This window comes from Leptonotus elevatus, chromosome 15 (genome assembly GCF_054856555.1).
Source record: "Leptonotus elevatus isolate MCC_2025b chromosome 15, RoL_Lele_1.0, whole genome shotgun sequence".
Taxonomy (NCBI): domain Eukaryota; kingdom Metazoa; phylum Chordata; class Actinopteri; order Syngnathiformes; family Syngnathidae; genus Leptonotus; species Leptonotus elevatus.
Window position 1 is genome coordinate 19036463 of NC_141253.1, and position 10000 is coordinate 19046462.

At 40.6% G+C, this 10000-nt stretch overlaps 1 protein-coding gene and 1 pseudogene across 3 annotated transcripts in view; both read left to right on the forward strand.

The window, feature by feature from the left end:
- Positions 1-10000, forward strand: part of lmnb1 (lamin B1) — a 72130-nt gene that overhangs the window by 3606 nt on the left and 58524 nt on the right. The gene's annotated exons all lie outside the window — the stretch shown is intronic.
- Positions 6062-8622, forward strand: LOC147162334 (zinc finger MYM-type protein 1-like; annotated as a pseudogene).

Consider the following 10000-nt stretch of genomic DNA (forward strand, 5'->3'; position numbering starts at 1 on the left):
CGAATAGCATGTTCTATTGACAAATAAAGACTGATGAATGTGTGTATTTTGTTATTGAGGAGAAAGTGCTGGTAAGATATGGCATAGGTTGGGTGTGCTTGTGTAACTGACAGGGGGTCATGGGGGACACTCAAAAGATTTTTATTGAGGTACATTATTTTTTCCACTGTTTTTGGATTGAGCCGGTTTCTTTTTTTGCTCACAACTTCTCCACATTTAGAGAAAACTCGCTCGCACGGGACCGACGATGCTGGCGTGCATAATAATTGTTTTGCAAGCTGAAACAGATGAGGGTACACATTTTGGTGGTTCAGCCAGTAAACCAGTAGATCCTCTGATCGGTCCAGGGGTGGCTCAGTCAAATAACGCTGCACCTCCACTATAGCGTCTGCTGTGGCATTCCTTGCCTTCCTTGCTTCAGAAGCATCTCTGTCCAGTGTGTGCCAAAGGTTAATATCTGAAAGACAAACATGACAGTAACCATCAGTACTGTAAGGTTTCAATCCATATCCTTTTTTACTTGTACTTATTTTTCCTACATTTAATCAATTAACTAATTAAAAAAAATTACAAGTGGATGATGGATTTGCTGGTGCTGGTAGAGCTGATGTGGAGGGCTGTTCTTCTGTAAGTGTGTCAGGTGGTGTGTATCTCATCAGTTGTGAGCATTGTGCGGTCAGTCGTTTTATTGATGCTTGTGCCTGTACTTGATTGTAGAATCCAATTGTTTTGAATCTTGGATCCAGCAGCGTTGAAAGCGTCAGTGCTGTTTGGGTTTCTGTAGGGTCAAACCTCTTTTGCATCCCTGACAATAAGTTCTGTCCCAGTATTGCAGCAGTGTTGTGGCTTATTGTACCAATTGTTTCATTCAAGTATAGCCTCAACATTTTTGTCATTGGGATGACCTTTGACCCCGAGACTCTTTTCTCCTCGGACAATTCTACTGTTGCCTGGTAAAAGGGGGCAAGCAATTGGAGGCATGCAGCAACTGTTTCATAGTCCTCAGAGGACAGAGGTCTTACTTCTGTTTTCAGCGTTGCAAGAGCTGCCCCTACTGACTGTCTCTCCTCAAAAAGGCGCTGTAACATGAGGAAAGTGCTGTTCCAGCGTGTGTTCACCTCCTGGATAAGCTTCATCACTGGACGCTGCATCTGCTCCTGCACTTCTGTGAGCTTCTCTTTTGCTGTTGTGCTGGTTCTAAACAAAGTGACAACTTTCCGTGCCCTTGTGCGAAGGTCTTGTAGGCCAGGAGTTAAATCAAGGGACTTCTTCACCACTAAATTTAGTGAATGGGCAAAGCAAAGTGCATGTCTTAAATTGGAACTTCTGACAGAGACTTCCATATTAGCCCCTGCATCCGTTACAATAGAGCTCACTTTGCTTTCAATGCCCCATTTCTCCATGAGAGACCTCATTGCAGCAGTAATGTTAACAGATGTATGAGCTTCAGGGAAAGGCACCACTCCCAAAAGCACTGTGGCCAGCTTCACAGTCATCTACATAATGGCAGGTCACTGCTAGATATGCATCCATATTAATGGGGGTCCACATATCAGCAGTTAGGCTCACAGCCTCTACCCTCTGCATGACCGCCTTGGCCTTGGTCTTTTCCTCCTCATATTTCTGGAGCACCATGTTCTTTAGAGCCCGCCTGGATGGAAGAGTGTATGTGGGATCAAGCAATGCCACAAACTCCTTGAAGCCACAGTCATCCACGATGGAAAAAGGCTGCGAGTCTTTCACTACCATATTCACAAGAGCCTCATCCAGCTTTGGCTTCCGGTCCACTAAGACAAAAAAATAAAGACACAAATAAATAAAAAGAAAATGAATTAAAGAAAATAAGAATTTATGTAAAATTGCACTTAAACGAAGCAGGCCTATGAGTCATGGAATACAGTCATATCATATTGTGTTTGTGTGTCTAGTTAATAATAGTATAATACATATAGCATACCTTGATTTGTGTTCCCCTGGTTAACAGCAACTCCATGCTTGGCAGTGAAGTGCCTAATCATGGAGGAAGTATTCCCATGATACTTCAGTTCAGTAGCACACACTAAGACTGGACCTGTAGAGAAAGCATTTTTAAATAAAAATGCAATTTGATTGTATAACGCTATAGCCAAATGGGTACACTAATCATATTACATATACTGTTTCTACACATGCACCTGACTGAGGTCAAATCAATTGCAGAAAGTAAAAAAGGTAAAGCCTATTTATATAAGCTTTACAACCAAACATTGGTTGTTCAGTGGTAAAATTATCACCTGCCACTCGGGTAACTCGGGTTCCATTCCCGTCCAAGTCAAAATGTTTTTTATTTAATTTGGGCCTCGAAAAAAAAATGCCCTTCGAAAAAATAAATCAATAAATTATTGTCCCCCGGGGATAATTCAAGTTTTTTTCTGATTCTGATCTATATACATAACTTTAAACAGCCAGCACACCTACCTTATCAGGAGTGATCAGATTGAAGTGTTCCCACATTTCAGAACGACCTCTCTTCCTGGCTGGCTCCATGAATGACCAAATGTAACAACGCAAGGCAATGACAATTCAACAGCACCAACAACACACCGACAACCCACGAATAGTACATTGTTTAGAGCAGTTATAAAGGGTTGACGCTCAAATTCAAAACTGTTTCAACCTGTCACCTGTCAGAATCGAGAATCACGTGATTGGACCGCGAACCAGGCATGTGATTCATTCGGACAACGAATCAGTCGCTGCTTCGGACGTCATATGTCACGTGATTTTTTCCGCACCAAAAGAAGCTTTGAAGCAGTGGTTCTATGGAATTGTAGTTCAGGGTTTGAAGCTTGTATCAAAGCTTCAGTGTCGCACTGCCATCACTAGTAGCAGGTATGTACTGCAGTGTGTATTTGGCCATGTTGCCATCAAGTCTACTCTCAGGATCATGATACGGTGACCTGGTGTTACGTCTGGCTTTCTCATGCCCTTCAGTTCCTATACCTGCAACAACTTCCTCCTCCTTGTCTTGTGGTAACAGCCACCCTCTCACCACCTAGCCGGATAAACTCCAAAAAGTGTTGGCACTTCCCAGGATTTTTTGTTTTGTGCAGGATATATGCATTGAACATGCATATTTGAAATAGATAGGCAACACATTTTTTGTGCCATTTCAATGTTTTCCGCGTGAATGGGTGGTAAGAGATGCTCTGATCCATCTTATCCACTCCATTCATGGTGGCATTGTAGTCCAGAACCAGTGTCTTCTCCATGATCAGACTGTACCCACTCCTCCGATGAATATGCATTGGACTTAGGGTACTCTTCATCGTCCGATTGAACGTCCGCCTGTGCAGAAGTGCTCGGTTGTGCACCACGTTTTCCGGCGTTAGCATCGCTAGCCGATGAGGCTTTACGACGTGGTCGAAGCCGCCACGTCAACGCTTCAACTTCGGCGTCAACCTGGGAGTCACCATCATCATCATCAATGTGTTCTTTAGCACTGGTCAATGCTTTTCGTCTTTGAAATAAATGCTTAAGCGTGAGCTGTTTGCAACCGGTCGCCATTTTCGCTTCCTCAGCCATTCTCTCCTCAACACTCTAGCTCCACCTCACGTCTTCTACTACTGACTCCTACCCGATCTTGTCCAAAAAGAGTCATCGCTGCCATCTAGTGCCCATAAATAGTCATTATACTAACTCGATCTGTTTGATACTTTGAGCAGAGCTGGCCAAGGCTTTCCTCCACCCGTTTCCATTAATAAACATAGTTAACGTCTTTTAATGTTTTTGGCGGCACTCATTTGGATTTTACTAAACGTTATTAAACGTTTTTGGCGGTCAAAGAGTTAATATTAATTAGTTTAAGACCCCTGGCATATTTTTTTATTTTACTTAATTTTTTAAAATGTTTTTTTCCTTTATTGTTATTGTGAGATTGTTGTGTACTGTGATGATGTTTGTTTGCTTAATGTTTGCCATGTTTGGCTTGTGATTTCAATTAGTTAAATAAAGCATGAAAAAAAAAAAGAAAGCATGCTTTTATGTGTTGATGTCACATGTTTTAATGTGCAACTGGGCTCCGTAATACAGTCCAACAAAATTAAATGTATTTGTATTAAACAAAAACAAAAAACTTTTGCTAACAACTTTTTAGGTTTTATTTGCAACTCCTGACTTTTGGTTGCAAATCTGTTTTGCGGTAGCGGATCAGTTTTGCGGTCCTCGAGTAGCCGCATCCAACCAGTTTTCCATGTCTCCCACAAGCAACACGTGTTTCAAATGATCAGCTAATCAGCAATCTGCATGAAGCCTGATAACGATCCTCAGCTGTGTTGGCTGGGGAGACATGGAAAAACAGGTTGGATAGGGGTACTCGAGGACCGGGGCTGAGAACCAGTTCCGTAATACAAGTATACTTTTATATTGTTCCTTTTGTGTAAAGAGCAAGTAAGGAAATACATGACGCATGAGACAAAGTTTATATTTGCAATTTGCAATCAAATAAAATTTCAATCAAACAAAAAAGGGATTTGCAACCTAAAAAAAAATCTAATAAAAAAGGGATTTCAAATGAAAAAAAATATTCGCAAAAAAAATAAATCTAATAAAAATATTTGCAAGCAAAAAAAACAAATTGCCAACAAAATTAATGTATTTGTATTTAAAAAAAAAAAAAAAAAAAACTTTTGCAAACAACTTTTTAGGTTTTGTTTGCAACTCCTGACTTTTGGTTGTAAATATGTTTTGCAGTTGCAAATCTGTTTTTCGGTAGTGGATCTGTTTTGCGGTTGCAAATCTTTTTCTGTCTTGTGTGGGCTTGTGTGGTCCTCCGCTCAACCATTGATAGAAGCCTTTTCATTGGTCAGCTTTGAAGCCTCTGCGACAAAGTTCATTGGTCAGCTTGGGGTGTGACAATCAATGGCGGAGCCAGGGTGGCACGTGCCCCTGCTCAAATGTGATTGGACCCGGCAGGCGCCAATGATTGACATATCACGCCATCGGCGCAGTGGCGTCGCACGTCTGGCCAATGCCGCCTGCCAGCATTTTTTTTCAATCAGACTCCTACTAATTGTTATGCCACTCCTGCACAGTAGCTGGCGCCATATACCACAAAGCGTTGTAATCCACCTCACTAGGTGTCTGGATAAGGAGAATCACCTGTTATAATAGAAGCAGTCTCCTTAGTACCGTCACATCAAGATACACGTTGGCATTTGGCAAACTTGGCAATGTCATGTTGGTTTCCCTGTGAGATGTGAGGGACTGTTTAAAATAACTTTTATGTTCAGATAGTGTTGGACGGACATCAATAAGCTAAAGTTGTTTTGCACAAGCTAAAAATAAATGCATTGTTGTTATGCAGTATAATAGCACCCTCCAATGGTTGAAAGTTCAAACAGACGCTAACTGACGTTTACATTTATTCTTGTTCTCTTATGATTATGCCCACGTTTTAGTCTACAAGTGGAGGATTTATTAACATTATTATTAATTAATCACATTAATAAATTATGTGGTTGTAAATAAAGTAGTAGTAGGAGTAACAAATGTATTTATTTTTCATAGGGTGTGTGGAAAATGAAACAAGGAGAGAAAATATGACTGGTTCCTTAAACGAAACAAGCCATCAAATAAGGCAGAGAGTCAAGCAGTTGGTAGTAACGTCAGTAATAACAAGGCGAAATAATGTAAGAATATCTCATGCTCAGTTAATTTGAGACACTTTGAATTGCTGTTTATGGATCATGTGTGGTGTTTTTTTAATGGTAGTTTTTTCTTCTTCTTTTTTTTTTAAAATTCTGATTACACTGATTATTATTATTATTTTTAAATACAATGTAGGGAGAATACAGAGCCCCTGTTCCTGATGATGGATAGATGATGTGGGGGTAGAAGCTCCAGATCCAACTGTTGTCAGCACGTCTTGTTTCACTCTTTCAAAAGGACCCAGTGGTACAGCTTCTTGCCTAAAACCGGCTTGTTAGCCGCAGTTATCATCGAGTAATCTTCTTGAGCTCTTAACTGTGTTTCATGACCATTTTATTTGTATTCTAGATATTTCACGATCCAAAGATGAGAGTCCTGTTCAGCCATGTCTGACAAAATTCCCCAGAACTCAGCATGGAACAAGTAGGAGGTCATTCCACAGCTCCTGTTACAGAAACAATTCTTGGCTGGAATACTCGATCCTTCATGACTCTTGCTACTGCTTTCCCCCCCACCGTCTCTCCGTCTCCGCGCGTCCCGCGGGGACTTCACGGCTGCCGGTGGAGGGCTCCCTTCTCCCCTCGCGCAGCCCGCGTCGCGGCCCCCGGGTCCACGGTCCAGGCGGGCATGGCGGCGCTTTCCTATAGACATTTTTCACTGCGTAATGTATGTACCAGACTCTGCCTTCACATCACAGTCAGGCTTCTCCAACTGGAAAAAGGCATTGTGCAAGGAGTCAGGGTTTAGGCTCCACTCAAAGTCCGAGCAGCATATCAATGCAATGTACGCATGGAGTCAGCATTAAACAGCTACTGAGATGAACACAAGCATGTTAAATTCTATGAACGTGAATCAAAAAAAGAAAGTGGAAGAAAATCAACATTATGTGAAAACAATAGCAAATGTTCTTCTTTTGACTGCAACACAAAATATAGCGCAGAGGGGTCATAGAGAGTCTGAGTATAGTAAGAACAAGGAAAACGTTTTGGCTATACTGAATGAAATAGCAAAGCATGACAAATTCATTGAAACAAGGCTGAATGCGTGTGGCAATGCAAAATACACAAGTCACCAAATCCAAAATGAAATTCTTCAGAGCTTGGCTGAGATGGCACAAGTAAAATCATGCAAGTAGTGAAAGAAAATGAAGTGTTCAGCGTGCTTGCAGATGAAACAAAAGATCTGCAAAAAAAGGAGCAAATGTCTTTGGTTATACGGTATTATTACAGTGGTGCCGTTCACGGAAGCTTCCTATGCTTCCAGGCAGCTGAAAGCCTTCATGCAGAAGATGATTATCAACTGTCGAGAGCAGAGGTGGGCAATCTCGGTCTTCGAGGGCCGGAGTCCTGCAGGTTTTGGAGGTTTCTCTCTTCCAACACAAGCTGATTCTAATCAACAGGATCGTTATCAGGCTTATGCAGAGCTTGCTGATGAGCTGATCATATATCAGCTGTGTTGAAGAAGGGCAACATGCAAAACCTGCAGGACTCCGGACCTCGATGCCCACCTCTGGTCTAGAGGAACATGGTCTGGACTATAAAAATAACCTTGTGTGACAAGGGTATGACGGTGCATCCGTCATGAGCGGGAAACATTCTGGTGTAGCTGCCAGAATTAAAAGCGATGCCAGATTTGCATTTTATGTTCACTGTAATGCACAGTGCTTGAATCTAGTTCTTGTTGATGCCACAAAAGCAGTGCCTAAGGCTGAAGATTTTTTTGCACTTCTGCAGCAGCTGTATAAGTTTGTATCTGGCTCTTATGTGCATCTGAAGTGGCTTGCAGTACAGAAAGAGCTGTATCCAAATGAGCAGCCCAGGAAACTACAGGCACTTTCAGACACAAGGTGGGCATGCAGATATACAGCATGCCGTAATTTGAGAGAGAGGCTTCCAGCAGTTCTGCGATTGTTACAGGATCTCACATTTGAAAGATCTGTGGAAGCAAGGGGTCTTCTTTCACAGATAGATTTGCAGTTCATAGGGCTTTTGGTCACCATTTGTAAAGCGCTTGGTGATGCCAAATGTCTTTCAGACATGCTCCAGTACTTCAGTGAACTATGCAATGAAGTTGAGCAGCTTGCTGAGCAATGCAAAACTGGTGTACAAACATACAAAATACGTCGTAGACTAAGCTCATTTGACTCACTGGTGGTCAGTACTGTAGGACAGAAATTTTGATAAGGAGGGCTTCCCCAGAGCACGCTTTTATCAAGTGATTGACTGTCTAGTAACTCAGTTGAAGAAACGTTTTTCAAAGAAAAGTTGTGAGATCATGCAAGGCATACAATACAGTCTCTGAACCCAAAGAGTGCAACTTTCTGAAATAATGAGCCTGTTTGTCTTTGCACAGATTTTTGAGTCAGATCTAGTTGATCTCCAACATGAGGTTCACCAGGCCAATAGACTTCTTGATAGGAAAGTAAAAAGTGGATTAGACAGACCTACTTTTCTTGGTTTTATTATTTTTCTTAAACCTTACAAAGACAATTTTCCTGAGCTATTTAGACTTTGCAAGATTGCTGTCAGTACTGCTTCATGTGAAAGAAGCTTCTCTGCTTTAAAACTCATTAAAACTCACCTCAGGACAACAATGGCTTATGACAGGTTAAGTCACCTCGGAACTCTAAGTATCGAATCAAGGAGGGCACATGCCCTCAACATGGATACATTTCTAAAACATTTTGCTACGACACAACAACCGAAGGATTATGCTTTTCTGAACCTGTATAAGGTAGTTTGGCACTTATACAGGACCTTTGGTCATACTGTAATACAAATTTGCACTGTGTTCATATTATAATGTTATGTTGATAAAAGTATGCTTTTTTGAGTAATTGCATGAATACAGTATCTGCGTGTGCGTGCAAGTTAATTCACGTTAATCAGTACTGATGTTTATTGTTCATAGACTGAATTATTTTTGTACATTGTTAATAAAGAGCACTTTATGTGCAAAAAAACCTGTGTGCTTAATATATACTTATATATATTTCAACATTTAGAGACTCCGATTGAAATAAATCTTCATGAAACAAATTTGGCATAATCTTTGGATGAAGTATCCTTGGCCCCCGCCTGGCCCCCCTATTTATAAAAGTCTGGCTCTGCCACTGGTGACAATGTCCGTCTGACTCTTCCTGGCTCCTACAGTCGCCGCCAGCATTGAGGTAAATATTGCTCCCCCCCCCCTTTTTTTTCCCTTCTCTGTTTGTTATATTTATCTAAAACCCTTGATCTGTTGCTTATCCGGTGTTTTGGTCTAACCATTACAATTAGTGTAATCACTCACTCAGCACTGTTTAGCCATGCTATCTAGCTAGCTAGCTTTGATTAGTCTGATACCTCATGAAGTTTATGTTGTTGGCAGTCGAAACACAAATATACGTCTCACTGGGATAGTTGTTAGATGAAGTTTTGTTTTTTGTTTTACTCATAAAAGAAGCCTTTGCATTTGCTTTACATACAAGCAGGACTGGGAGTCAAACATTTTTTTTTACAGTAGCTGCTTCCCCTACGTCTTGGATGTTTGAAGTAGAGATTAAATTCATGCAAATTCTGTGATTATTATTATATGTTGCGCCTGTTAACTGTACAAGTCAAGTTGAAAAAGGGGGGGAATCTGAGTAATGGGGACGATCACTACCGCTACTAATAAACTTTTCTAGATATACAAAGACGCAAATAAATGTAAAATAGTAGACAACTGTGGAGAATCAAAGGTAATTCAGTTTCAGAAACAAAAATGGTTTCTTCCACTTGCTGTTTGGTGTCAATGTCTGATTTATGGCCACACACTAAAGGTTATCAAGTCAGATCATCTGATTACAGATTACTCTTGATTTGGTTCTGAATGTGGAAATAGGATTCAGGTGCTACTCAGTGGAGGGGAGTGGAGGGGAAGGGGCCAGCCCAAAACAGAAAATGTCCTAAACTATTTGCCTTATTTCTTTACTGTAGCAAGTTTTCAAAAAACATTATCTAAATAAAGTACTTGCATGCTTGATTGGTTTTACCATGTTTAATAATTTAAAATAATAAATAAAAGTGTTACTTGCATCTTTCTATTTTTTTTTGTATGTGGTGCTCAGAGGAAAACGTTTGGACACCCTTGCTCTACAAGAAACAGGTCATGGCAGTTGTATTGGTGGGAAAAGTGCATTATATAACTGATTGTTTGTACAAAAAAAAAGATACAAAGTTTCTAAAATAATTTTAGCCCTATTTTAGATTGTTCTAGATGTCTTATGGTAGCATGCTGCATATGCATGTAAATAATTGTAACCTTATTTAAAAAAAATGTCTATAACATC